Below are 27,866 nucleotides of genomic sequence, written 5' to 3' on the forward strand. Positions count from 1 at the left end.
GAAATACAAAAAAACTAGAATCTACATTGGATATGTTTGTTATATTTAATGAAAAAAATTATTCTGGGTGTTCAAGAAACTTCAGCTTTGTAAAAGAAACTGCACATAAAGATCTTTCCCTTACATAAGCAATAGTAGGTTTTTATTTACAATAGTGTACCTTGGAGAAAAATATTTCCTTCTTTTCCATTTCTCACTCTCTTTCATTAAAGACCACTGAAGACAAAATGACTAAAATGTTTGAAAGGGACCTGTGTCAGTGTCCTATTAATGAACAGTGCAGGCTCCTTTGTGGTAAGACAATTTCAATTATGCAGAAGCCAAGCTTCAGCAAATTTTCAGCTCTTCTAAGAGAAGCAATGGTGCAACTTTTCAGGCAGCGGTTTTCTGATCCCTGAGAATTGTATTTGGATAAGTAACTCAAAATAAAAGGCCTCACAAGTGTTGATGGCTGGTTCTATAGCAATATGGTGAGAACCCATATATATTCCTTTCCCTGAAAATCTAGCAAACATCATGGCAGAAATGCTTATGCAAGAACCAAACTGCAAACAAATGCTCTTAATATCGGCAGAACAAAGATTCAACATTTGGAATAGATAGCATGCACACAAGAAACATGATTCCAGATGTGATGGCTATGCAGTGAGAGGAAGAGAAGTGTAAAATGAACCTCGGCACCCAGTCAAATCAGCTCTGAAATTGACTGCATGGTGGCAACAGAATACTTGAAATTTTTGGACCAAAGATGAAGAAATTGCAGGAGGAAAAAGGAAAAAAACTGCAATCAGGAATAAAGAAATTTAATACAAATAAAGATTAATTTGGTGATGTGAAGTTTTTAAGAGCAGCTGAATAAAAACCATGATTCTAAAATGCTCTCCATCACATTTTATTAGATAAGGTTTAATACCAAACAGAAATGAAAGACAGTGATTCACTATAATTTACAGGGAGATAATGTAGACAATGTTGAGATTTAGTCCAAAATACAGAGTTATGTATCTTGTCAAAGGCTCAGTGTTTGGCCTAAAGATGATTCAGAGCAAGGGGTTCAGCACAAATTTAGAAGCGCTGAAAATTTCCAAGCATTTTCAATGCGATTCTGAGCCCTGGAAGCCCAAGCCTATGACTGATCAGCAGCTGTGGCTATTTTGTGAGTGCTTTTATGACAACACCTTGCCATTCATATAAGAACTGAAATTGAAACTTTCTGTTTTAAAGGTCCTTTCAACCTGAGTGATAAAATCCCATAAGAAAAAAAACCAAACTGATACAGAAAATCTGAGTTCTTAAGACTTGTAGGGTGTTGATTAAGGATTGTGAGATGTTTTCACAATTAAAAATCAGTTGCCCTGATGCAATGCATAGAAGATAGAAAGTAGCCAAGACTGCAGCAGCCAAGAAATTCCCAACTCTAAAACGCCCTGGTTATATTTCATCCATTCCTGTGCCCAGCAGTTAGAGGCAACAGTGATTCCGCATACAGAACAGCCAAACATTGGCAGCAATAGCTGGAACATGTATGAGGAGGGGCTACCAGTCACCTATTGTACCAGCAATCCACAGAAATTGTGCCTGTGTCAGAGGCATCCTGCTGGGCTACACCTATTGCATCAGTACAGCAAGACTCTGCTCCCAGAGGAGCCAGAGCCAAATCATTTGTGGCCAGTGAATGGAAGAAGACAGAGAAAATTGCAGACAAACCAAAAGAAGGGGGAAAGAGCTGAAATGTGTTTTGTGTGCCATCACAGCCAATAACGAGTGGACAGCACAGTCTTCATGTCTTTAAGAGACTAAGGTACTTATAGACCCTGAGAGTAAGGCATTATATACAACCCCATAAAAGGTTATATAAAATGTGGCAAAAGTCAAAAACAGTAACCATATTGGTCCTCATATTTGGAAGCAGCTCACAAGAAATGAATGCAGCAAGTCTATTCAGGCAAGGAACAATCCTCCCCCCTTGTTTTCCACTTGTGGGGAAACCTACAGTGGTCTGGTATGTACAGAGCATCCTAATCCTCTGCAAAATCAATACATTATCTTACCTGTGCAGTGTATCTAATCACTCTGAGAAGTGAACATACCCTCCCTCCAAATTACCTCTCTTGTTCTCTTCCTCTCTCACACTTCCAGCCACATGGTCCCACCATGTTTTCATACCAGCTTTGGGGCTCACTGGACCTTCTATAACCCAGTCCAATTCATTAGTACAGTAAAAACTTGCCCAGGTGGATTATGTTGTAAGGAAAGAGGGAATTGATGAGCTAACTCAAATCACAGGCAGCCAGGCTAGATTCAAGTCAGAGGAAGTGACAAAATCATTAGGATGTGAGCAGAATTTGCCATTTTTGAACATGAGAGCTTACGTTCAGTTCAGTCTCCTGAAAGTATCAGATAACCCACATAAAGTTAATTGAGTAACACTCAACTCTGAAACTCAACCACTGCCTCTACTTTGAGCCAAGGAGCTGACTTACCTTGGGTTTCTACTCCACATCAACAGCATTCAACTCTGAAGTTAAACTGGGATTAAACTGACTGCAAGACCAGCTTTCAGCAGTAAGGGACCTCCTCATCAGGTTGCAAAAGCAGGTTTATATTTTCTTACGTAGTCTTTGATTCCTGCATACTTTTATTCTTGATTACACAGTGGCCAATAGGCTTCCTCTTACCCAGGGCTTTAAGTCTCATCTGGAAACCTCGGGGTCAATTGTCTTCTAAGTGGAAGACAACGACCTAGACAGTAATGTCTCTTAATTCCCATGGAATTCCATGGTATCCCCACACCACCCCTTGAGTGTTTGGAGTTACCTGGTCTGCAGCTTGGAGGCAGCCATCCATCCAAGGCCTTCAGTTCTCCCTATGCTTGCCTTTAGCCAAAGCTGGCACTGCATTGATTCATTTCATCAGATCCCAGCCCTGCACAGAGCTGCCCTGCAAGATCCCTGTGCCCCTTTAATTACTCGAAATTTTTACAAAGAATTCACAAGGTTGTGAGCCTTAAGAAAAAATTACTACTTTTTAACAGATAGGTAAAACCCTGTCTTTGTGTTTTGCTGGAATTCCCCTCCTTGTTGAAACAACACCCACTAAAGATAAGCTGAAGAGATCTGCTGTTAACAGAGACCTTTCTCTTCATCAGCACAGGCTAGATGGGCTGCTTTTGACATCACTGCCCACGGACAATCTAGGCAACTGCAAAACCTTCAAGGCACTTTGTGGCTCAAGTTGAGCAAATCCAAAAACCCAGCTCAAGTGCTGTGGTGACAGTTGCAGCTAACATCAGGGTTTTAGCAGAAAGGAATTTTTTAGCAGACAGTAACTCCTCCCTCTCTGCAGGGGAGAGCTCTCCCAGAGGTAACTCACAAACCATGGAATGAACTTCCTCAAGTTCCTCAAGGGAACCTAACAACAGACCAGAGCAAACACACTTTTTCTTTTTTCTTTCTTTCTTTTTTTTTTTTTTTTTTTGACCTTGCTCTGGCTTAGGTAAACAGGTATTACCATTAAAAACAGAAGAAAAACCACTGTAAAAGCCTAACTACCTTATTAAGCCAAATCACCATACTGAAACATACCACCTCCCCTGAAGGAGAATGGGCCCCCATGACTGATTTCCGACAAACACCCAAGTGTAAATACTCTGATATTACAGAGATGAAGGAGAAGCAAGAAAAAGCTTCATGCAATACCTCTGCAGGGTCAGATTTGAAGGGATGTGGAAATCCATACATGTGAGATTCTCACACACCATAAGTATCTGGAAGTTTTAAGAAAGCACACCAATCAAATAGAGACCACAAGCCAGGCTAATAACACTTTGCCTTAAAAAGGGATGCTTTGAAATGGTCATTTTCTGTGCACAAGTGGAATGACCAGTGTTCTTCCCTAGTGCACTCAGGAGGAAATATAATCTCTTTCTTAGTGTTTCCAGTACTGACAGTGCAGAACTTTACACCTAATGAAACTTATGTTTCATCAAGTTCTACTTAATACACTAAAATAAAACTAGTCTACTTTCCTTGCTCATGGATGATGAGGCAATCTCTCCTTTGAAAGCTAAAAAAGGGGGTTTTGTTTGAAAAAAAATGAATTGTTATATTAATAGAGGAATGACATAATGAAAGACTGGGAATTAGCATGTGAACTCCTACTCCTTGGGAAGGTTTGTATTAGACTGGGCAAAAACAAGCAAAAAAGAAATGCCCTTCTTAATTCATTACTGGAGAATGAGGAGTTTCTACCTTTTAGGTTTTCCTTTTCTTGTCTTTTGGGGTTTTGGGATTTTGGTTTTTTATCTGCTGCAGCTGCATATTAGAGTTTCTTGCTTTCTAATGACAGGTGCTGACTTTTGCTAATGGATTTGTATTGCCATACTCTGTCAACACATCAGTATTACTCATTGTTTCAAGAAATGGACTGAGACTTGGAGCCACATTCAGGGACATTTTAAGTCAAACCTCTAACTGCTTTTAAGAAACCATATCTAAAAGTTCCCTTCCAAGACACTGGAATGTGAAGTATGTGGGAAATGTTATCTTATTGGCCTCATGTCTGCCAGTGATTGTGAAACAGCTTCACTCTTCTGGGAAAAAACAACCATGATTCCAGGCAAAGAGAGATTCATGTAAGCTTGTTAAAAGCTGTAGGAAATACAAATAATACAGAATCCAGAGAAAATCTATAATTCTCCATCATGTGAAGAAAGTATTGGTGTGAAAAGATTGCCATTTTTAATCACTTCACATAAAAACACGTAGAAATTGAAAAAACCTTAGATCTAGCACATCTTGTTGGACCTAATACATCTTTAGTTCCTTTGTTCTCAGCATGGTCTGTCTTCCCTGGAGATAACACACCATTTCCATTACAGTGTGTCACATAGCCAGGTGCAAGAGAAGAATCAGGTGCTGAACCATGGTGGCCAGATTTGTCTTGCACTGTAGCCCCTGGAGGAAAGCAGCGTGGTATCTACCCAGTGGGAGGTGTGTGCAGCCTTGACTCCAGATGCTCAGCACACATGGAAGCTCTCATCCAGTCTGTGAGCCTTTCCAAGGAAATGAGTGAAGTCTTGCACACTCCTAAAACTAGAAATTAAATTCTGTCTACTTCTCAGCTCTTTATTTCAGTCACTTCTAGGTAGTCCCAGAGAAGGGCAGAGCAGGTACATACACTCATCATGCAGTGCTTGTGAAGAGACACTAGGTGTGGAGTGAGGGTTGAAGATTGCCATGCTTCTCTCTGGAAACTCACAGCATCTTCCATCAAAGAGGAAGTGGATTTCCCTGGCAGACACTCAAGCAAATACTTTTGTACAAGTATTTCCTTTTCAGACCTGGTGTTAAGCAAAATACAGTGAGTTGTTTTTTTTTTTTTTTTTCTACGAGAGAAAACATAGGTCTTAAATGAAGTGAGCTTGTTTCTGGCATAATTTTAAGGTTCTCTTAATATTTACACAACCAAGTAAAAATGATGTTATGTTGTGGAGTTATTTCTATTTCAGTAGCCTGATCTTTCCAGTGGTATTAGGACATCATTTGGGATGTTTCCAAAGTTTGCCTTGACAATCATGTTAAGCTCCCTATCAGCTACACAATGACAATACACAATGCATTGCATACATGCTGGTTGCTGGCCAGCTGACATTTTAAATGAGTAGTTCGGGGAAAAGCAATTTTTGGTGAGGGCTGACCACAGCTGGCTTGACATTAGACTACATTTTCAGGACTTAGCATTGCCAAGCCTCTGGAGACTTAAAGACTCAGTTAACATTATTTTAAACTTTGACTGACTCAACAGCTTCAGTAGACAAAGAGGGTGTGAGGGATCCTGGCTTGTCAAATCCCTGCATATGTAACTTTGTGTATTTCATTTGCTTATTGAATGCATATATTTTAGAATATATCTGGTTTTTGCACAATGAGCGTCATTCTTATTCTTGTCACAAAGTGTGGTAGTTCAACTGCTTCCTTGAACATATGTGACCACCACATAATGTAAATATTGCCAAATGTTGCTTCTTGGCCTTTGGAAGACCATAAGGAATATAAATCTGCAGAGAATATTGTAGTGATACAATGTAACTAAGCTTGTAGAATACTAAAACCAGCCTGAAGTTGTCAGAAAGTAGCAATTGAGAAATCAGAAGGTAGGCTGTTTTATTCACTTTTTTTGCACATGGATATTTCACTCCCAAATACACCAAAGTATATGCCAGTAAAATTTTCAGTAACTTACAATAAGTCCCTGCAGAAAATAGTGATTAAACACAGTTATAGATCACTGTTTTCTGGTAGGTATTCTGGAAATAATTCCAGCTTCATCTTATATCTTTTTTTCTTCTTTTTTTATGGAAAACTGTTATTTAAATTGGTTTAAAAGAGTCAATTTTTTTGACTTTTGCCACATCAAACAAAGTACAGTGTTGATAAAGGATTAATATTGTTATAACTTTAAAATGGTATTCTTTCATTATACAAATCTTTCTGTAAGCCATAAAATATTGGAAGAAAACCAGAACTCTATTTTTTTATAGAAGTAAACTGTTCATAAACAGTTCAGTGCAGCTCTGGGTGCATCATGTTCTAATTGCCTCTGGTGAGCAATAATATTTAAAAGACTTCCAAATAAGAACACTTTATTTCTCCTACACAGTTTATGCCTTCAAATGTTAACTGATTGTTTTAAACTATTAAAAGGAGATTTTTGGAAAACTGTTGTCCTTATCTACAGACTGAGAAACAAGCATATCTTCCAGTTAATCAACAACCAAGCTGTGACAAGAACTCAGAAATTCTAAGCTCAAAACTTGGCAGATGCCTTCTGTCCAAAAGGACAGGACAGAAAAAAATCTGAAGAACATATCTGAAAATATATTTCAAATATATTCAGCAACAGAGAAACATGACTAAGAAAGTAATTAAAACCTAAACATGTCAATAGTTTATACTTATAATTAAAAGGAGGCTTGTGGTTTGCTTTTCGAACAGTGCATCGTAAGAATTTACAAAAATCAGTATATAGTCATTTAGTTAATGATGCAGAGAGCCTTAATTATGACTTTTCCTACCTTTGAAGCTCAACACCTGAGATTTTAATATTCCTACTCCAAAATCTTATAGTATAAAATGACTAAAGAAGTAGAAGTGATTGATTCAGGAAGTAACTGGTGCAAAGGAACTGTCAAGATTTAAAAAATATGCAATAATTTGCATTCATTAGAATAGCCATGAAAATTTCACAGAAGAATAAAAGTTGCATCAATTCTCACATGGGTGGCCAGACATGTCAACAGCAGCCAAGTGAAGAAAAGCTTCTCCAGCCCATTCTTCCTCCAGTAGGATAGCTCTCTCCAGGAGGAAGATGGGTCATCACTAATGAAGATTCTGCTTCCTCCCAAAGATGCAGTGGTGCTGCAGTCTCAGGTATGGCAATAGAGTAGCTAGAATAACTGGAATTTTAGAACCTCTCTTAGAGTGGGTCCTGTCCTTGTGCAGAGCTGGTATGGTGCACACTGCAATTCCTCATTGCAAAAATTTTTCTGACTTCTTCAGTAGCTTCCTTGAGAAAGCAATACTGGGAAAACAACAAGCTTTTCTGTTTTTGCAAGCTAGATTTAGCAGTGAAAAATAAGGAGGAGAACCAAGATCCAGTGTCAAAGTACAATATTCTCTTCTCAGTCTATTTTTAAAATTAGGCCCAAAGAGCGTTTAATGTTTAATAGTACTTTTAATACCTGAATATTTTGATGTTAAGATTTTGGTTTAGCAGAGGGATACAACAATGTGCTGAAATCAGAACACAAGCACAATATAGTAACTGCAACACACAACTGGATCACAATGCATATATCATTACCATTTCTAGCTCCCTGTGGACTCTTTTAGGATGTTTGCCATCCTCAGTCACAGGGAAGTAATGCACAGGTTGAAGCCAGTTCAAGCGTGTTGCTCTCTTTGAAGTTCATTTTATTGATCATTCAGTTTTCATACTCTGTGCTAAGCCACCTATACCCTTTCCCCATGCTGATCTTGCTCACTCAAGAACACATTCACGCTTTTTTGATTAACTCAGGGAAAAATCATTGTATCAGCTGATCCACTCAACTGATCTAGGAAGTTAGGAAAACAAAGGCCACCCTACTTTGTGTTGAGATGAAGTCACTGATGTGCAATACTGTGGTCACTCCCTCCCTGCATTCTTCCCTGAGCTCCATGAACCCATCCTTGCCTTCTGAGCCCTCTTCCATTGTAGGGCTGGTCCATCACTCCCGAGCACATGATGCCGAAGAGCTCATCAGAGATTATCAGCAATTGCTCCACAGACCACAGCTAACAAACCCTTGCAAACAGCAGAATCGCTCTGATGCCATGAAGCCAATCCTAAAAATGAACGGGTCAGGCTTCGCTTGAAAGTGATTTTGTATGTTATTCTGGGGGATGGGGAGCAAAGGGAGAGAAATGTAAAAAGCAAACAACCTTCTCCCCTCTCAAGAGATTTTTTTTTTTCAAAAATAGAAGAGAAAAATAATTGCGTGGAATACCTTTTCCTTTCCCCCTAATTTTACTCACTGCATTAGCTTTTGGAGAGCCAAAATGGAGGACCTGGGCTCACTGTGCTGCTCGCCCAAATTTCAGAAAGCCTGATTTATGCATCATAGAGTTTTTCTATATGTCACACAAAGAGTAGAATCTTACTTTGGTGGGCCTTATACAGATTGCCAGAGGAAATTCTTTAGAAATAGGATGGTACTAAACCCATGCTCTCACATTTGCTAAGATTGGGACTGACAAAATATTTGGGTTTATAGATCTAGAGCCAGAAGAAAACACACAAGTAAAGCATTTTAATTTGGACCAAAATTAATTAAATTTTTTTTTTCTTGCCAAATAAAGCAAGAAACAGAAGGTGGATTTGAAGGTTTTTCCATGCAATCTAAAATAAAAGCCCTTTATTGCTTTTGAAAGGAATTTGGAGGAAAAAAAAAAAAGACAAAGGAGTAGATGGTTAAAGTATAGAAAGCTGTTGGACAAAGCTGTAACCTTGTTCAGTAATTCTGTGATTTTTATATCTCTGCCCAGGATTAAGAGATCCAGGTGCATCTTACTGTCTGCCTGTGGCAGTTTGGACTCACATCCCCTACCTCCGAGATAAAGGATTTTAGTCACCAAGCCATTGGATATATGTTAGATTGCTGCCCTTCTATTCAGTCTTTTCAGCTTTGGTCTGGCTCAGTCTTTTCAGTCAGAAGCAGGCAAGAACAGCACCTCAGGCTGCTGGAAGGAGCTTAAAGTGATGTGGGTGCTGTGAGCAAACCCCAGCCCCAGGTTACGTCTGTCCCCAGCTCTGCTCCAGCTGAAGGAATCTGCAAGCTGTGAGGCACCAGAATTCAAGTTCCTGGCCAGCTGCACCTCTAATTAAGTGCAAAAAGCAGATCTATAAGCCCAGTAGAGTAAAAGTCTCTACAGGCAGGTTTACACAACTGAATTGTCCAGAGGTGTGGTTTTAAAGGTACAAAAAGGATTTTAATCCAGCTCTCCCAGAAAAAGAATGAGTTGGTCCAAAGGAACATTCAGCCATTTTGTTGGTTTAGATCCGTCTTTAATAACAAAAAGTAATGATCCTATTCACCTTCAACTCATAACTTTTTTCCCAAAAGCACGTTTTTCAGAAAATCCTTGGGAAAGAGAATAATTTCCTCCAGCTTTATGCCTGGCATTGTGCTGATATGCAAAATCACATTTTGCAATGCAATAGAGCAGAATATCTGATGGAGAAAAGAACCATAATGACAGCTGCTTTATAAGCTTCTCCTGATAAATATGAATGTTTAATATAAGACTGCATATATATGTATATCCTGGTTAGTAATTTGCATGTCCTAGCTATCTGTCTTCTATCTAGGAGAATATTGACCTGGTAGTCTTCCACAAAACCTGAATATTGCTATTCTTCTGTATTGTTATCAAGTTAATTAGGGAATAGGGCAATTCTCCCACTGCAATTCTTCCATCTGTTTCTGCCTTACTAGTTTCACATACTATGAAAATGCGCCAGACAGCAGCTCCATCCAATATGTTTCATGTTCACAGTATATGTATGAAAGATGGTTTAGTATCAGCAATTAAGCATGTACTGGCCTTCATTTCAGCTCAATATTTCTTCTGTGGAGGGGAAAAGCTCCAGCTCCTGAATGATTTGTCACAGTGACTCTGCAGCATGCACAAGGCATGAGGAAAATTGCATTTCAGCCCCACACTGGGGCGTGCCAGCAAATAGCTAAATGATAAAATCCTGATGCATATAAAACAGTCTTGTTTACATGATTACATTCCTGAAGGTTCCAAAAAATCTCTAGATTGCATTATGGTATATCTTGTCCAAATATTTAGTAAAAGGCTGCCCCTACCTCAAAGAACTTATACCTAACATAGACAAAAGAAGGAGTAAAGGATGCTAAAGCATGCAGGGCATAGAGAGGCCAGGCAGCAGATTTTTCCTCAGTAAGCAGGAACACTGGCACTGCCTCAATCCCAAGTCATTGCTCTAGTGACAGAAACACAGCTGTCTACAAGGCTAACAACATTTCCAGCTATCCAGTTTTGTACAGCCAGTTATAGTTTATGTTTGAAAGAATAGAAGGGAAAAAACACAAATTAAAAACATGGTCAATTGGTGCATGAGATATATAAAGGAATACGCTGTCTTTCATAGGGCTGGAATGAAGCAGCAACCCAAATCATTGCAGACAGTAGAAAAGACACCTAAGCAAAAACAGAAATCCATGGATTCTTAGAGTCACTGGTCCCCAGAGTCCGAAGCCGTCCCAGATGTCCCAGCATGACAGAAAACTGCTAGTTTTCTGTCATGAGTATAAATATGTATCAGAATGAGGCAAAATAGTCCACAAGATGCAGCACATTTATAGGGTTATGTGGGGAAGTGGAAAAAATGCCTCCATATAATAATGAAGGCTACATTGAAGAAATCAGGTGAAAAACCAGAGATGTGCTTAGGATGATACACTCTTCTGAAACTCTTTTAAGTTACAGTACTTACCAGCTTTGTAATTTCTGTGATCTCAGGGCACTCACTATAATATTTTCCAATGTTTCTGGCTCATACAGAATATTAAAATGCCCGGAATTTGATGGCATAGTGTACCTTATTATCAATTGATAAACCACACAATCTAGTCTAAATCATCTGATGTTGAACTTCTAAAGTTTTTAAAGTCAAATTGAGACATGAAAGAATCTTCTGCTTCTTCTTCTTCTCTACCAACTTGGAATTACAGTGAATATCTTGAAAGGTTCTAGACAGCCCTGTGGGTCTGAAAACTCATACTCAAATGCAACTGGTATTTCTCAGAGTACTGTAGTTAGTAGAAGTATACATTCCTTGTAAATGTCTTATCCATATAAGGAACATTTTTATCAGGCAGTGGCACACTAATAAATATTAGGATTATGCAGGCCTCCAAATTGCAAGAGATCACCTGAATAGATATAATTAGCAGAAGCTCACTCTGCAAGAAAATAACGTTTGTTGATATAAATGGCAGACTGCTTCATTATGCAAGAGCCTGATGCTGCAAAAATAATTGACACACATGTATTTAATAAAATATGTTCAGAAAATGTAGTCAGCATCTGCAGACTGATTTGAATTCAAAATGTTCTGGTCTGAGGAGTGGAATTTTTCCCCCTTGTGTGTGAGACCCCATTCAGAAGATTTAGCCTAAGACACCTGAAGTTTCTCTCTTAACTCTACATTTGCTGACTACTGTCAGCAACATATATTAATAAAAAAAACCAAAACACACAAAAAAATCAAACAAAGATAAAAAAACCACCCAAGCCCCCCAAAAAACCCTACAAAATGCCTAGAGAAGAGCACCATGTCCTTTTTGCAGTGCAGATATGTATTTCATTCAAGCAGTCCTATTTTACCTAGTGGTAACATGAGATAGAAAAGCAGAACTTTTAAAACTGTGGATCACATGAGCACAAACACACCTTGCACTTCAGCAAAATGTGGATACAAGTGGTTTGCTCCCAGCTGCCCCCGTGCCAGTGGAAGAAGTTTCACACCCTGTCCTTAGCTGCTCACCACTGCCTCTCCATCCAATACATCAGCCAATCCATCAGCCATCCCATTTGCCAGTCCCACTACCATCTAAGAACTTCTCACCTGCTTCATTTAAAATCAGCCAAGTTATTTAAATATATGTTCCTACATAGAAATTAGAGTAATTTGACCAGGCACCCTTCCACCACGACAGGCAACAGCCTCTGACTGAAGAGCAGCAAAAAAGGTGCACCAAAGGCAATACAGAGAGAGGTAGGAACAGAGGAGGATGCTCTCCCAGAGCTAACGTCCCCACTCCTGCATTTAAAAGAATTTAATCCATTTTCCTGTCAGAAATCCTGGACAGAAGTAAAGGCTGTAAATCTCTTCTGTCATCTGACTTTTTTGTATTGGATGCTCTGCAAAGAGACATATCATGCAGAATTATTTTGTTTCACAAGTCCGTAAAAGTCAAAGTGAAATATTTTATTGTTGAGTGGTTGGATACAATCAGAAAGTATTTGTGGTCTGAGTTACTCCAAAAGTTTCTCTGAGTTTGGGGTTTTTTTTGACCTGACATGAATAAGCACAAGCATAGTGACCTTTTCCTAACAAGTTAAGACTCCAGGGCTTCCATGGTCTATAGCTGTGGACTTCCTTTCTCTTGTGCTTTTGCTGAAGTTGGCTTGCTTTTTTTTTTTTTTTTTTTTTTGTAACATGCATGACGTCTTTCTGAACAAAACTGTAGGATTTATCTTGGAAGCCCTGGGATTCACAAGGCATTACAGAAGATGAACTCAAGCCAAGGACCCTTCTCACAATGTGGGAATGAATGAGATTTGGTACTACAGCTCCCTCAAGATGATACACAGTCATGATCTGCAGTTCAGTGCTGAAATGAATAAACACAAACCACTGTCATGCTTTGAATAGGCAAAAGAAAACCTTTCAATGAACTCCAAATTTTTTAAATAATATTTTTTCCTAAGAATTTTATAATTTCCATTCCTAGGAAGGTTTGGAATTCTCTTGATTTTGTCCTGTTGTGAAATGAAAGTAAGTATTGAGATCACAGAATATCTAGTACTTCTATGGCAGCTCTAAAAGTAACATGTATAGCATTTTTGTACTATATGGAAACAGCCTCATTGGTACAATTGCAGATATGCCAGGACCCTTACAAGACTAAAGCCCCAGCTTTCCCAGTAAGCCACATGATGACTATGTATGTATACAACAAATCCTACAGGGGATATTTTATTCAATATAATCAGAAAGAGGTTTTCTCATTTCTATTTCTGGATCTTGAGTCCCATGTACTGTAATCCCAATTGTAAATACAATCCACCTAGTTATAACAAAATGCCTTTGTAGAGCACACACAGCCTTTGTTTCAAGGCCTTATGTTAGAGGAGTATAAAGGCTACATTCAAGGCACTTCAGTGTGCAGCTGGAAAAATGGCTGGAAAATTACTTCCTGGCCCACAGCCAGCACTAAATTTGCTCAGGACATAATGCAATACAGGACGTGCAAGGCTCTGATCCATATCTGGTCTTAACCTGAAATGGGAAAAAAACATTACTTCTGTATCTGCAATTTGCTACTACCAGTCATGTATTGACAGTACAGGGTAAGATGACCACATTACCAGTCAGGATCCTGTAAGCAGTGTCCATCCCAGGGCAGTGTCTTCCCCTGTTCACCATCACCAGGCCTGGTCCTGATGATCAGCGCATCCATGGACTAACAATCTGTCCCAGCCTTGGCCCATCCCTTTCCCCAGGGAGGGGCCCAACGTCTGGGCTGAGGTTGCCCTAGTGTCACTCAGCATCCCAGCTCCTGGCTGGGGGGGGTCAGATGGACCCTGGCTGCCAGATCCTGCCCTGATGTGGGGAGCCCCTGGTGCTCTCACACCCCAGGAAGTCCCCAGTCCTGTGGTGTGCTGGTGTCATCATGTATAGCCCTTTTGAGAGGCTCTTCAAAATTTAAACAAGATAAGTGATAAAATATGCCATTTTTCACCTGTTTCTCAGAGTACCTATGACATCACTACTGAGAATTGAACTCATTTCAACTCATTGTAGCCTGAAGAAGTGGAAAAAATACCAGTTTCAAAGCAAAACATATTGACTGCTTGGTTATATTTCTAAAGAGAAATAGGCAAAATAGAACAAGAGAGAGGAGGTCTCATCCTAATATATCCTCAGGGTTAGAAGCATTACCTGTTTTGTAGGAGATTATGTTTTAATCAGATAGTGAAGGTTACTGTAGCCCCTCTACAAACAGCTAGGCCTAAACAATGGGCTGTGGGATATGTGAAGGGATATTTGGATATTTCTTGATGGTCTTTGTAGTCTTGCTTACTTATTCACTGAAGCAGTGATCAGTGGTCAGCTGGTCTGTTGGCTCTTGCTTCCTCTGTTCACACTCCAAGGTTAACCTTTGGGAGAGAGGGTGGATGAGGTCAGTATCTCTCCAGCTTTGGGGAATCCACCTCTGATTTTATTAAGCCCTCTCCTGGGCCCAGCAGGTCTTCATGCATCCAGAACCAAACTTATGCTGAAAAAAGGGATCAGCATGTACCATGGATGTACACCATGGCCTGGCCAAGCACAACCTCCTTCAGCAAGGGCAGACAAGGCGACCTGGAGACAATAACACAGTGATTTTACTCAAAAGGGAAATTCTGCAGAGCAGAAAAGGCCACTTCCACCTCCTGCCTCCTGAGAGCCCTCCAGCAGGACTGATCTACTCTCCATCCCCTTTGTCAAGGGTGGCATCAGCAGCTGGGGCACCAGCACAAACGAGCCAATGGCCCCAGAGAGGGCAGTGGTTTGTATCTAACCCTGGATGGAACTGTGGGGAAAATCAGTGACTGCTGAGCCTCTCCCTGCAGGCACTGAGCTGGAGACACACCGTCATGTCCTAAGCTCAGCCCCAGCATAAGTGTGGGAAGGATGTTTCCACTTCCCTCATCACACTCTCCCTTGCCTTCACATTGGACCCAAAGCTGCAGGTTCCCAAGACCATGAAAGATTTCACCCTGACATTAAATGTTAGAAAGGTGGAAAGATCACAGAATAAATGCCATAAATAAATCAAAACCCACTACAAAGTATGAGATATAATTGGAAATAGATATCAATGGTAGGTCAAAGGACAGGAAAGAGGAAGCCTCTTCTCTTCTCTACTGAGTGAATCAGGTGAGAGAAAATTACCACCTAAAATAGTTCACATAATAGAGTGAAAACCAGAACTATTGAATATCCAGGTGACTAAGGAAGATATTTGCTTTGGAATAATGTAAAATTTAACTGCATTCATGACAGCATTGACAATATTTCCAGGGTGATGTTGTAGCACCTCCATTTACACAAGCACAGAAAACATCTGAAAATGTTACACAGGTGTGTGAGAGAAGAGGGAATGACACAGTAAAAAAGTTGTGCACAGACTGTGAGCAGGCACAGCATCACCAGGGTGGGGATTGTCCCACTCTGCTCTGCACTGGTACAGCCTCACCTTGAGTCCTGTCTGCTGGTTTTGGCACCACAATGAAAGAAAACAAAACAAAACAAAACAAAACAAAACAAAAAAAAAAAAACAACAACCACAAATGAAGCCATTAGAAAGTGGTCAAAAGAGGGTCACAAGGATGGTGAAGTGTCTGAAGGGGAAACCATATGAGGAGTGGCTGAGGGCACTTGGTCTGTCCAGCCTGGACAAGACTGAGGGGAGATCTCAATGTGGTTTTCAACACCCTCATGAGGGGAAGAGGAGGGGCAGGCACTGCTTTCTTCTCTGTAGTGACCCATGACAGGACTCAAGAGAACAACATGAAGCTGTGTCAGGGGATGTTTAGGGGAGAGATCAGGAAAAGGTTCTTCACCCAGAGGATGGTTGGGCACTAGAACAGGTTCCCAGAGAAGAGATCACAGAACCAAACCTGAAGGAGATCAAGAAGCATTTGGACAATGCTCTCAGGCGCATGGCGTGATTCTTGGGGTGTCCTGCATAGGGCCAGGAGTTGGACTTGGTGATCCTGATGGATGTTTTCCAACTCAGCGTATTCTGTGGTTCTTTGCTTCTATGATGTGGAGAATACGAAGTGTAAATTTATTTAGTAGGTTCTCTGTGAGATTTCAAGCTCTAGTGGTGTGACTGTAGTGCTGAATGCCTTCATTACTGTCTTTCTACTGCCATACTTAGCTGAAATTCAATGGGATGCTAACACATTACCCTGAGAAACCCTCATTAAAAAGAAAAGAGGTGGGGACATGTTAAAAAATGTAAAGTTTTCTGGAGGTAAGTTTTGTCCACCTTCTTTTCAGGGGGCTGGAGCTCAGAGCACTGGAATTTATTCCCAAGACAAAACAAAGGGATGTCATATTGCAACCCTTTAACTAAAGGTGATTTCAAACCTAAGAACTACTTTCTTTGCAGGAGAGAAGGTATTGCTTCTTTCAAAGTAGAATTAGCCAAGGAAAAAAATGGCGTGTAAAGAGGAGAGATTCAAGAACATTCAAAAGAGGATCCAAGGAACAGCTATTACCCCAAATCACAGATAGTTCAGAGAGTAAAGACAAAAAGATTCTGAAATACACAAAAAAAAAAAAATCAAGGGAAGTAAGCAGAGGCATGTGTGTTTATTATTTTGTCTAGTTCTGTATCCTTCCTGCACTAACTGAACTGGAGGATAATTGTATTTAGAAACCCATATACATCTTAGGCATCTGTTAACTTTCATCTGTCCTGTATTACTGTAGAGTAACATATAAATCCAGGATGCTGTGGGCTAGATTTAAGGAATTCAGTATGTTTAAATCACTGTGGTGTCTGGAAGCTTAGGACAGCCTAGGGGCCATTTAGCCCCATTTCTGTGAAGAGATAACAGATATCCATATATTATCTAAGAAGTGTCTCAGAGGTGCCAAGGCTGGGACAAAGACCAGTGGACCAAGAGAAGATGGAAATCATATGTCTATCCTTGAGGTCCCAGCACAGCAACCTGGTTAGTTCTCAGCTAGAGTTTGCCACACCAGAGCTGAAACAATAGGCAAGAATAATAGGAGATATATATATATATATAGTAGTAACTGAGCTTGCAAATTGCATTAATCTTAAGCTCTTGGTCTCAAGGCAGAACTTTTTAATTTAAATTATACATTGAAATAAAACTGCCCTGCTCCTCTCCCCTCCTCCAACCACCACCACCACCCCAATTAATTAATACCGAAGAGCAAAGAATGAAGAGTTGAAAAAGTACACACAGTTTGAGGGCTTTTCCCCCCCTCAGTTACCTCCTTTCTGCTTCATCAGAATTAGCTCTGAGTGTGGGAAATTTTGTGCAAAAGTCACTCTGAGCTTGCTTGTTTCTGCTTCCTACAAAGATTTTCTTGCTAGTTTGTGACCCCATGTCCCCATCAATTACTCTTCTCAGTGATCTGAACTGGTTTAAAATCTTATCATATGGGTATTGACACCAAGAAGGATTCATCCATAGAGGAAGGGAATGTGGAGGCTACCAAGGAGGATCCATCCATAGAGGAAGGGAATGTAGAGCTTTCTCTGAGTGCCACTCGATCACATTAGGTGTTTTTCGGTTTTTGGTTGTTTGGCTTTGCTTTCGTTTTCACTTTCTTAACTAGAAACTTCTAATATTTGTCCTAGCCTCTGGGCTGTAAAAGGAATAAAGTGGAGGATTGGAGGGGACAATGCTTGGCTGAGGCACTCATGCACTGGAACACATGATCATCAGTTGATCACCGCTTTGCCACTTGTGCTACAGCTGGCGGTGTTTGCATTACATTACAGTGTTTACATTAGTCCAGCATTCCCTGACCATCTCTAGCTGTGATGTGAGAGAGCACACTGCCATTTTAGAGGTATGAAACCACAAGCTGGAAGTATTTCAAGAAGGAGGCACTTCTTACACATCCATCATCAACCATCTCCTCTAGATTGTCAATTACTTTTAACTTACTTTGCGCTTTTAAAAACCCCACTCTTTACCACAGCAGCAAAATAACAAGGCCATCACCACACCTATGTATTATTAAACTCAAACTTGGTTATAAAGACATATTGCAGTCTAATTAAAGCTGTGGGTGCCCCATTCCAGCAGCTATCAGGTGACTTACATAACTCAGGAGCCCAGGACATGACTGGGTGACTCAGCCTAGGCCAAATAGTTAGCTAATGGCTAGTGCAGTTTGCATTTGTTTGATCTTTGATAAAGTGTTTCAGATCATTTTTCAATCGCACAATGACAAGGCCATTCAAAGCTAAAGAAGCCAAATCAAGTACTTTTTGTAACATGAGGCAGTGCAAATCTTGCCAGCAGATTAATTACTTTTGCTATAGGAGAAGGAGAATATAACTACAGTAAAACTAGTTATGGCTGGAAAGGAGAGGTCAAAGGAATGAAAAGATAAAGCACTCTGCTTTAATTATATTTTCCTGCAAAGTCAATGGTGCATTTTTATATCACTGTTCTAAAATAACAGCAAGGAAGGGACACAATCCAGAGTACCCGTATCTTTAAAAGGATGTGAGATTATTAAATGTATTTCAGTTTTAGTGGTGATGATATGTATTATTTTGGATTTGTAAAATGACAAAACATACTCCTGTTTTTAATATGATAGTACAGTCTTGTGCACAAGCCATCATATGAAATATTTCAAGAACCTCATTCCAGAAATGCTAAATCTGCCTTCAACAGACAAGCAGTTGGGACAGTTTTCAAAGAGCAGTATTGATAGCCTTGTAAAAAACTGTGGGAGATAATCACGGATATTTGTCATTTTACCTGTTGCAAATTATCTAACTGCAACACCTGAAGACCACAGTTCAGAACACAGCACTGAGCTGAATTTAGAGTAAAAAACAACTATCACACCCAAAACATGCAATTCAAATAGCAAATAAACTCAAAGGAGAAAGGGCACGATTCCATAATGTGTGGTAATGAATTCCAACTGTATTTCTCTCATGACAAGCTACATTCCCTCATTTCTGCCAAGCTGAAAAAAAATCTCTATTATGTGAAGTTTCTTCTATCAAATGTTCTTACAAGTTTGTTTTTACAATTCTTGCTTAATCATAGCTTTTCAGTAATAATACAAAATATTGTTATTTCTGGAATGTGAAAGTTTTCTTCTCTTTTTCATACTATTAAAAAAACTCAGTAGAACAAAAGGAAATTCAGTACTTTGGGGGAGTGATGAAGAAGGGAACTGCTTTGAAAATGGAAAATGTTTTAAATATTATGATTTAAAAACAAGACAGAAAAAGCTGTTTAAGAGAATATTTTTATATAGGAGCTATGTAAAAATAAACACAGAGTAGGATAATCCATATTTTAGAGTTTTTTCAATAACAAAATAAAAGAAAACTACAATTACATCTATTTGTAAATAATAATTAACTGAAGCAGTCTTTTTTACACTCTAGGCTATTTTAATTTGGGATTATCTTTAAAATATATAAAAAGGCAGAACCAAAGGCTGTTCCACCATCTCCTCACTGCAGCATAAAAGGCTTACTTCAGGACTACAATAGAATATATTTCCATTTTTTATGGAAAAAAATTGATCTACCTTTGGTAAAATGGATCTTCTTTTTACTAGTAACCAAACCTAACACTTACAAGTCTGTGTGTGTGTATGTGGGGGGAATATTTCATATCATATATATTACATCAGTTAAAACTGTTAAATCAATGAAAAAATAAAGCATTTCTCTACTTTTTTTTATTGCAGCATATGAAGCGTTAAGTGCATACTGGAAACACATCTTGTTTGCTTCAACAGATGTGGTGGAGATAAGGAAAAGAGTGCAGAAGGATTAAAGACATCTACGCTGCCTCCCAAGGCCTTGTCTACCACTCTCATTAACAGCTCTGTTAAACTAGCTAAAAATGCTTTAGGAGCTTAATGAAAATGGCTTTTCATAATTATTCCTCTTCTCTAAACTTCCTCCTAGTTGCAGTCAAAATAATTTGGAGTGAGAGGAGATCAGAGGTAAGTCATAGGTTAGGGATTATGAGATTACCAGGGCATCCGCAGGAGGGTATAATCCTCAACGGGACCCAGCGGGGGAGATTTCTCTGTTGTTGCTCTGTGTGACCACACCGAAGCCCTTTGGGGTCTCTCTCCTGATTGAGCTCAGGCATTTCTGTAGATTCTATGAGACAACTGATTTTTTTTTTTTTTTGTAGGGCCCCAGCATGATGTGTCCACCTGACTAAAGAAAACAATGACAGAAATAAACAAACTACATGGGAAACAGAATACAAAAGAAGGAAGTCCTGTTTGTGTGTGTGTGTGTGTGCAATGACTGTGCCTGTAATGTCAGATGAATTTACGTGCTTTTGGACATGACAAAGTCCCCTTATGTTATCTATTCCTATTCTATGCAGAAATGGAATACTACTGCCTTAGCTTTACTTTGCATATAGCTCCCAGACTGATTAGACTCATAAAATTTACCAACCACAGACTATCAACAATAGAACAAATTTTGTGAGTCATGGTTAAAAATACCATGGTTTCAAACTCAAATACAAGACAAAATAACCAGATGATGTGTAAAGAACGCTTTTGTGTGACAGGCTCTGTCCATTGCCTCTGCACTAGCTGGTTTTTCTGCAGCTCAACAATACAAATTTGCCCTAAATGGGCCCTGAGAATACCCCTTCCTTACAAAGGAAGAGTACCAGGCAGGACAATGGACAGGACAGGAACATAATCAGGGTAGGTGAGATGCGACTGGGCGATTCAGGAAGAAACAGCTGCTCACCTGACCTTTAGCCCAGTCATGGTATATTTGGTACAAAGGTCCCTGAATTTGTTTTAAGAAAGCTTGCTTGGATGCAGGATCAGCCCTAACATGGAAATATTCCCTGGCATGCTTAACACTCTAAAACTTAAAAAGAAATAAGAAATTTTTGGAATTCTAAAGGAGAAGATTAAGGCCCTTTGCACACACATTTGTAACAAGCTATGATATGTCCCATCTTGATGTCTGATGACACTAAGTATTATCTTGGATCTTGCAATACAGCAGAACCAGATGGGATGTGTCACTGAAAGTACATTGCAAAAAGCAAACAAAGAGGCTTGGAAAAGGGGAGAAAATATGCAGGATATGACCAACATCCATAGTTCTGCATTCTTGCATAATCCTCAGATACTGAAATATAAAAGAGAAAAATAAAAAGGAAAAATATACATCTTATATTACATCTTTACTGTAGAAAGTGTAAGACATCAGGCAACCCACAACTCCATTGATGCATCAAAGCTATCCAGGTTTCAGAATGTATATCCCTCTCGTCAATGGCCCGTCTGGAGAGTGACACCATCCAAGGTTCCTGCCTTACCAGCATTAACACCTCTTTACTTCTTATGCATGAGAAATGAAAACATTTTGCTCATGTCATAATTTTATTTATCTCAAGGCTTTACTGTGCAGATTGCCCTGAAATCCCCATCAAGCAGTGACAGACTAACAAGAGACCAAATCCCCCAGAATTTCTTGGGGATACAAAACACATTGCCTGCTGTTGTTCTCTTTGCTTTTTAGTCAAATACTGCCTTTTCTGCCCCCTATTTTTCCCTCTTGTTTTTGACCCATGCTTGTATTTTGCCTTCATAAAGCTGTTACTTTCTCATATCTGTATCTCCTAATATTCTTCATCAGCAACAAATAGAATTTTGCAAGACTTGTACAAACTGTGACAAAAACAATATTAGTTTTCACACAGGAGTTAAGGGAATTTTCTGCATTAGATCCAAGCTTTATTGGAGAAAAAGGGGCTAATGGTCTTAGAATTTTTTTGTCATAAATAATTGAATGCTTTTACTCCATTTTCTCTGAACTGCTAAACTGGTGTTTAGCCTTGTTGTTCCGATTACCTATCCAAAAATAAAGTAATTCTTAGTGGATTAATGAAATCAACACACTAAATGTAATGTACAGACCAAGGTATGCGTTATTTTGGTTTTTTTAGACTGATGGAAGGGTTTACAATGGCTTCTGCTGGTTTCCATTCCATGCAGCACCAGCAATTAATATGCAGGTGGACTGTAAATGCTTACAGACCAAGATGCCCTGCTTTCATGTGGCTACAAACTGACCATGACCCTCAGTCTTCATTTGGCTCCTGTTCCAAACCAGACCAGGAGTCTGGAGACAGACTGAACAATTCAAGCTCCTGCAAGGTTTGATTTATCAGAGAGCATTTGCTTTGGGAGTTGACACCCTCACTCTTGGCATTTGGAAATAACTCTTGATTTTGGTACAGAGCCATCTGTTTCCATATAACATCATTCACTTTATGGGATCCAACAAATCTCTGTTGGACTTCCACAGATTGGCTCTGAATTTACAGACATGATGAAAAAGGCTGTGCTATTATGTATAAATATCTGTAGGTACAAGCCTTCATTACAGAGTAGAAACCAGCTGAAAGGTAATACTGTTTCAATTTGAAAAAAATTCTACTGATTACTCCTAGTGCAGCGATTTATGAGGAAGTGATCATTTGACTACACTCAAGAAAGCATCTCTGAAGAGTATCTCTAACTACTGTCTGTTTTGAATCATATTTTAGAACAAAATCATCAGGTACACTGTAGTGAGAGTGTAGACAGAGTTAGTGTAGACAGAGACAACTGATCTTAATCAAGACACCTCACTATAACATAAAGAAGCAGAACCATCAGACATCTTTTACAAAATATATAAAAATGTTTGCATTGAAATGATAAAAATGGATTCACCTTACTGAATATATACTTCAAAGTGTCTTCCGTGCTTTTCTTCTAATGGTTGTTTTTCTCAGACCTCTAGTCTTGTTGAAGCCATACTAAATTTGTTGTCCTTAATTTAAAAACATTTTTATAGTCTAATTAAAAAAAAAAAACCTTCTAAGTTTTCATCTTCTTTTATGGGGAACCTCTCCTTCAGCCATATTAACACTCACTTGCTCCAGCCATGTTGTTGCAAGACAAAGCTGAAACAGCCTTCACATGACCTCTGAAGGACATGGGTCTCTTTTCCACGGGTCCTTCCAAGCCAGTGCTAGATCCTGCCACTCAAACTAATGTTATCTCCTTTAAGGGATTTTTGGAAACCACTCTGTAAAGTATCTTTTTATTAAAGTCTGCTCTTCAAAACAAAAACAAAGTGAAAAGGATTGCTCAAAAGTTAATGTAAACCATATTTCCACATTTTTGCTGAGACCAGCCATTTCCTCAGAAGTAAAGTTCTGCAGTTTCCTCTATCTTCAATCTCCCTTCCTCTGGAGTAACAGTTTCCCCTGTGAAAAAAAATGAGCTATAGGGCTGAATTTTACCATCAGGTGAAATTTTTCAAATTTGAATCTCCCAATCAAACCCCTAAGGAAATAATTTACAAGTGAGTGAAAATGTACAGATAAAGATGAGCCTAAATTGCTAAAATAGTCACCTCATCCCATACATGTAATTCTCTTTTCTTTGTGTCTCAGGCTGTATGGAATTATGTTCTCATGACCTTGCAGAGGGAAAGTCCAACACAACTCATTAGCAGTCCTGCAAGATTCGCCCCGAACACAACCATTCCCAGGCAAGTGGCAGGACAAAGGTCTGGGAGAAGATTAGGTTTCAATTTGCCCTCCACAACATTCTGCAGCTGATCCTTCTCTGTATCCCACTCCTCTTTCTTTCTCTAGTCTGCTGATCTGGCAATTCCTGAATATTAGCTCTAAAGCTAATAGTATAGTTGGAAAGGGAAAAAATATGAGCTTGTCTATATCAGATGGAAGGAAAAAAATATATATTGAGTCCTATCAGGCATACAACCCCGCCCCCCCAAAAAAAACTCCACAGAAATTAAAACGAGCCAGCCCCCACCCCCTACAAACAAACAGCTGAATGAGCTTCAAGCTGACCCAGTTAGATTCCTTGTTTTATCAATAAATTGCATTATCTCTGCCTTGATTATTTCCACTACAGAGGGTATCTGCAAGGTTATCAAGACCCAAGTGACTTAATAAGATCACAAAGAGATACAGCTGATAACTATTTTCTGACAGGTTTATGTCCACAACTGATACGTCTTTTAAGAGTCCGATTTTTTGCAGACAAGTCTAAGCAGAAACATATTCACGGCCTTACCACGATGGAGTCTGAGGTGGTGTGAGGGAGAGGCAGAGGGGGAGGTGGCACTGATCTGAAGCATGGAAGCCCCTTCTTATCACTCAGCCTTGAGAACTTCTTCGTGCCTCGTTAAATACACTGATAAATGCATTTCTCAGTGCTCCAACACCTCTTTCAAGAGGACAACTGTCTGTGAGGAGATTTTACTTTACAGATTGCCCCATAGACAAGAGAAATTTGATTTCTGAACCTACACAAAAGGCTGGCTGTGCTTTGTGAGTGTATTGATCTGACCGCACTACAGCAGCTGTGAGCTCAAATGTCTGTGCTGCCGGCATAATCAGGAGCATGCTACATGCAGGATGCAGCAAGCCTCCAGAGCTTAACAAGCCAGATAGGGGACCTGTCAAGTCCTTTCATTGCTAACAGCAGGGTAAAGAAGCAGTGTATATGGGAAACTATCAAAGCTATTGCAAAAAAGAGAGGAGGGAATGACAAAAGAAAATTAAAAAGCACATGAAAAGCACTGGAAGATACAAAAGTACCTGATTATTCACCTACCATATAGATATGTTAGCTTTACAGTACTTAAACAAATCCGGTATACAGCCCAATTACATAGAGTCTGAAAAACAAAATCCCTATTTCAAAACCTGTCTGGGTGATATCATTGTTCTGTGTTTACCTTTCTCATATTTTCCAGCAGTCCTGAAGCCCTCCTGTGCTGAGCAAAGCTTTTTATGGTAGGAAGGAATCTGCTTTGTTATTCTTAATGTTTTCCAGGCATCTTTCATCATAATTTTTGGCTTGTGCATATATTTATACATTATTTCTATCTTGATTTCAGTACATACACGTTTTCTCCTAATGGCTTTCTGGTAAATGTATGAGCTGATTTTCCACAGCTCACATCTTGATATAGTACTTGTACCTGACATTTTCTGAAATTATGGGGTTTGTTCAGGCAATAGCACAGTGCACAAAAGAAAGGTAATAGCGGTGGTTTATAGCATGTGGATTTGGCTTTGAGGTTAGTGAGTAAGTCATTAACGTATGGTCTATTCTTGTTTTGAGCAAATGCTCACACAGAGAGCGCCTTCAGGGTGCGAGGAAGCACAATGAACCGGGAGCACTTCCTCCGCATGACTTTGTGGAATGCCTCTCAGTTTTCATTTCCCAGAGACACACCATGGAGGTAGAAGCTGAAAACCTGGCTGTTCTGGTCAGGGTGAACGCTGCTGGAACGATGAAGGATGCTTTTTTAGTTCCTTATGCTTGCTATTTGTGAATCATGTTAAAAGTACAGCAATCTCAGTTTTTCTTTCTCCTCTAGCATGCGAGTTTCCTGAGTGTTCAGTAAGAAGGCATTGTTAGGTAACTGGTAACATTGTTAGGTAACTGCCCTCACTACACTGTCATAGTTCTTAGAATCAAACAGGCTTTTAAAACAGCTTTTGTCTTTCTTTGTGCAGTTAAATGTAGAAACTACTTTGGTAATTTTTAATTAATGAAAAGGAAGGTTCCAAGGAAGATTAAATTTAAACAGCAAGTGGCCCTGCTCACAGTGGTAACATCTGGAAAACAGCAATTATCTTTCTTGGTAGCTGTGCAATTACAGAATGTACCTACAAGTGAAAATCCTCAGTAATGCATTACTCTTCTCCAATGGCTGTGCTAGGGAAAGCATCCATTAACAGGAAGACTGGATCTTATTCATCCATCAAGATGAATCAGACCTAACTGTGTACTAGAAATATATCATTCCAGTATCCTTGCTTTGGTATTCAAGAATTTAGAAATGTGGATTGAGCATTTTATAGAGATAGGTACATTCACCACACACCTAAATATACCATTCACATATCCATGGAATAGCCTGTATTCACTCTGAAAGAGAGGTATGAGTAATTTTTAAAAGTATTTTCAAGAGTTAAGTGTCAAAATTGTAGCTGTCAGCCACAGAGCTCTTTTGAGCTAACAGAAATTTCTCACATAAGTTGCAGAGCCCACAAACCCAAGTCACCAAACCTTTCTGTTCTCTAGTACTCAGCTGGAGAATATGACCAATATTAAAGACATATTCTTTAAAGGGTAAGGCATGGGTACTGAATGGAGAAAGCTCCTGAGTTCTGGGAGTCTTTGCTCAGGAACCACCACATTTAGAAGTAATTTGGAAATCTCTGAACACACCACATGTGCCTTCATTTTAATTCTTTTCATCTCAGAAGTTAACCGTAACAATATCAGTTTTGCGAATCAAGAGCTAGAGAAGGGTGGCAAAGCCATGAGATTTCTTCATTCCTTTTGGAACAAAGAACTCATAACCTACAGCAGGCTGGGTTCCTGCAAAGAGGAACCCATATGCCTTCATCAACTCAATGTGGAAGTCAGACTCTTGCTTCAGGAGGACTGCTTCATGAGACATTAACAATACAGATAACCTCATTCCCATTCATAGTTCTCCTTTCCTTCTACTAATGGAAAAGTAGCATTAGCTACAGAAAAATCCACTCTTGTTCTACACAATCTCACTCATGTCTGTACTAATCTAGACTTTGGTCAGAAACAATTGATGCAATATCTCTTATTGAAAAATCTGTGAAGCTCTGGTTCAGAGTCAGGCATGGTTGAGTTGCTGACAGGCAGAAAAATGATGCTGCAGTGTCTCCTGTCTCATGGCACTGGCTTACAAGTAGCTCTAGGCAGAGTTAATGGGGGTCTGTACCAGCCCTCTTCACTTCTTCTTCTTCCCTCTGATAAACCTGAACCAATGCAGTTTCAGTGGCTACCTACTCACATTGCTTCATCTGCCTCTTTTCCTTTTCTGTGCCTCTCACTGCCTTTCATCTCTCACCACGTTGAGATCACTGGTCATTGAGAGAAGGATTGATATTTATTTTGTGTTTATTACATATATTTTGTGGAGTGTTAAATGGCATCTGTAGGCACTTTCAAAAAACAAACAAGCAATATAATGCCTTTTGAGCAATTACTGTGGCAGTGTTAAGATGTATTTGACCAACTGATCAAAATGATGCTTACAGAGCAAATGAAATTCACTCTGCAACATGAGGGGTGATAAATCAAAGTAAGAGGAGATAAATATTTCAACTTAGCTAATCTTACTGACTCAAAAATATTTAAGTCCACTCAGCTCATAGTACAACTGCTGGAAATTATTCATATTGCTTTCTATCTCTTCTGCAGTATTTTTACTACTGAAGTGGACTGAGAGCAGCCCTGAGAAGAAAGAAGGACATGGTGTTGTCAGTTGATGAAAAGCTCAACATCAGGCCGCAATGTGTGGTTGCAGCCCAGGAAGCCAAAAACATCCTGGGCTGCATCAAAAGCAAAGTGGCCAGCAGGTTGGGGGAGGTGGCTCTGCACATCTACTCTGCTCTTATGACACCCTGCCTGGAGTGTTGCTTCAGTTCTGGGGTCCCTGACATAGGAAGGACCTGCACCTGCTGGACTGAGTCCAGAGGAGGGCCACAAAGATGCCCAGAGGGCTGGAACACCACTCCTATGAGATCAGCCTGAGAGATTTGGGGTTGTTCAGCCTGAAGAAGAGAATGCTCTGGGGATACCTCATAGCAGCCTTCAAATTCCTAAAGGGATTTTTATAAACAAGACAGAGAGACTTT

This window comes from Chamaea fasciata, unplaced genomic scaffold (assembly GCF_029207755.1).
Source record: "Chamaea fasciata isolate MVZ Bird 193981 ecotype frontalis unplaced genomic scaffold, bChaFas1.0.hap1 SCAF_2, whole genome shotgun sequence".
NCBI classification, from domain to species: domain Eukaryota; kingdom Metazoa; phylum Chordata; class Aves; order Passeriformes; family Sylviidae; genus Chamaea; species Chamaea fasciata.